Below are 3,067 nucleotides of genomic sequence, written 5' to 3'. Positions count from 1 at the left end.
TAAGATAGGAATGTAAGTGTAAGTCTTTATATACTTATTTTTTATATCTGAGGCTGTAATACATGGTATTTAACCATATCCCTGCCTTACATGTGTGCTGTTTTCACACCTTAATTGGTGTTACAATTTTTCATATTTTTTCCTGCAAAACCATTATTTTCTTTATTTCTAATCCCAAACTTTTCATTTAGCTTGACATGCAATTAGTTTTTCTTTTTTTTTTTTTAAAGCGTGTGTTACTGTTTATTATACAAGAGTGTAAATCCTATGTTACAGCAGTTAAACATGCTCTCTAACACAAGGGTGGCAGTAAGAACTTGAAGTGATCTCCTTAAGTTGGAGCATGGGCATAAATATAGTTGGTGTAAGGGGTTACATTGCTCTGGGGCCCAGAAGCTTAGGGGGGCCTAGACCCAAGTTATAAAGCTGCATACAAATATCCCAGATTTGCATGCTAAGCAATTGGGTCTGATCTAGTCCGAATTGTTTGATATTACATTTTCAGTGAGAGGTGTGTATAGTGGATGTTCTAATGGCAAGGGGGCACTGCAATGTACACTGTGGAGAGGTGTCTCAATAAAGATTGGGGGTGGGGGGCCTTCAATATGTTGCTATGGGGCCAACACAGTTCTGGTTACACCCCTGAATAGATACATGTTTGACATTAATGCTGTCAACAGTAATATAGCATTTATGTCAACAAAATGCATGTATCCCCCCATTGGATTTTAAAAAAATTATTAAACTTTCAAATTACAAAATATGTGACATGCAGAGCCTGAAATGCTGTTCACGTGTTTAATATTACAAATGTTCGGCGGGCACTTTTCGTGTTTTGGTTTTGGATCTGGATCCCCGCTCGTGTTTTGGCTCTGGATAGGTTTTGCCAAAACCACCCTTTCGGGTTTTGATTTTGGATCTGGATGATTTTTGAAAAAAACATAAAAATAGCTAAAATCACAGAATTTGGGGGTAATTTTGACCCTACGGTATTATTAACCTCAATATCATTAATTTCCACTCATTTCCAGTCTATTCTGAACACTGAACACCTCACAATATTGTTTTTAGGCCTAAAAGTTCCACCAAAGTAGCTGTATGACTAAGCTAAGCGACACGAATGTGCGGCACAAACACCTGGACCACGGACATGTGGACAAGTGGAGCAGGGCAAACTAAGGACTACATGACTGTGACAGCCCACTGGGTAGATGTAGTGCCTTCAGCACCAACAACAGCAGTGGAACCAGCAGCAACATCTCACAAAGGCCAACTCGTACCTAGGCAGGCTACGCTGTGTATCACCAATTTCCATAAGAGGCACATTGCTGACAACCTCTTACAGAAACTGAGGGACATCATAGCCCAGTGGCTTACCCCACTTAGGCTCTCCTGGGGATTTGTGATATCGGTCAATGCCACCAATATTGTGCGTGCATTACATCTGCGCAAATTCCAGCACGTCCCATGTTTTGCACACACAATAAATTTGGTGGTGTAGAATTTTTTTAAAAACGGCAGGGGCATGCAGGAGATACTGTCGATGGCCCGAAATTTTTTTTCGACATTCAGCGACTGCATGCCAAAGACTGCAGCACCAGCAAACACTCTTGAACCTGCCCTGCCATCAACTGAAGCAAGAGGTGGTAATGAGGTGAAATTCAACACTATATATGCTTTATAGGATGGAGGAGCAGCAAAAGGCCATTCAAGCCTATTTATCCACCTATGATATAGGCAAAGGAGGGGGAATGCACCTGACTCAAGCGCAGTGGACAAATGATTTCCGTGTTGTGCAAAGTTTTCTAACCCTTCGAACTTGCTACACGTGAAGCTAGTTCAGACACTGCAAGCTTGAGTCAGGTCATTCCCCTCATCAGGCTTTTGCAGAGCAGCTTGAGAAATTGAAGGAGGAGCTAAGATGGTATGTGGGACTTGTGTATGGAGCTCTTCTTTCGCTTTGCCAGGATTCAAAGGTGGTCACCATGCTCAATCCTAGGTTTAAAGCCTACATTGTATCTCTCTTTCCAGTGGACTCAAGTGTGCAGAGGTACAGAGACCTGCTGGTGAGTTCTGTCAGAAAGCTGTTGGATTGCCATTTACTACTCATTACAGCAACCCGACAGTCAGAAAGGAACCATTCCGACAACTTTGCTGTCGGAAACCAGGGTTTTGAATAATCGGATTCAATCCGACAGTCGGAATCCGACAAACTTTGTCAGAAAGGCCCTGGTTTCCGACAGACGGATCAAATCCAGCAGCTATTGAATGCACCCCATAGATGTGATTACATTTATGATCTATGATGAATCCTTAATAAATTCTATATCTTTAAAGAAATGTCATAGACTCTTCAATTGGTGGAACCTGCACTGGAAAGGACTTTATCTACATTGGATCCTGTTTAAGATTCATCTTCTCCTTGCAAGGCAGCAAACACCACCAATTGGCTGGATATACTTTCCCAAATGGTTAGGGTGTAGTCCTTACTCCTTGGACAGTCTTATACTAATTTATGGTTTAAATTAATTGGTTACTAATAGAGATAAATTGGATCGGTTCCCTTAGAACCGAACCAGCCCCCCCCCCCCCCCCCCCCCCGAACTTCTCATCCAGAGCCCAGTTCTGAGAATGAGGCAAAATGTCATCATCCCGCTGTTGGATTCTCGCGATTTTTGGATTCCATATAAGGAGCCGAGCATCGCCGCCATTTTCACTCCAGTCCTGGAGAGTGTAGCGAGAGGACCTGTCTCTCTTCTCAGTCTCTGTCACTGTCAGTGTGGGAAAGTAGTGTGGCGACCTTCTCTGTCTTATGTGTGTCATTCCAGTGTTGTGTTGTGTTGTGTTGTGCTGTATCAGTCCAGTGGTGGTGTCTTGTGCTGCATCAGTCCAGTCACAGTGGTGGTGTCCTCTGCTGCCATGTGTCCAGTGCTGCTGTATAAGTCCAGTACAGTGGTGCTGTGTTGTGCTGCATAAGTCCAGTGGTGGTGTCTTGTGCTGCATCAGTCCAGTCACAGTGGTGAAGTTCTCTGCTGCCATATGTCCAGTGCTGCTGTATAAGTCCAGT

This window comes from Pseudophryne corroboree, chromosome 4 (assembly GCF_028390025.1).
Source record: "Pseudophryne corroboree isolate aPseCor3 chromosome 4, aPseCor3.hap2, whole genome shotgun sequence".
Taxonomy (NCBI): Eukaryota; Metazoa; Chordata; class Amphibia; order Anura; family Myobatrachidae; genus Pseudophryne; species Pseudophryne corroboree.
Note: the sequence above shows the minus strand (reverse complement) of the source record.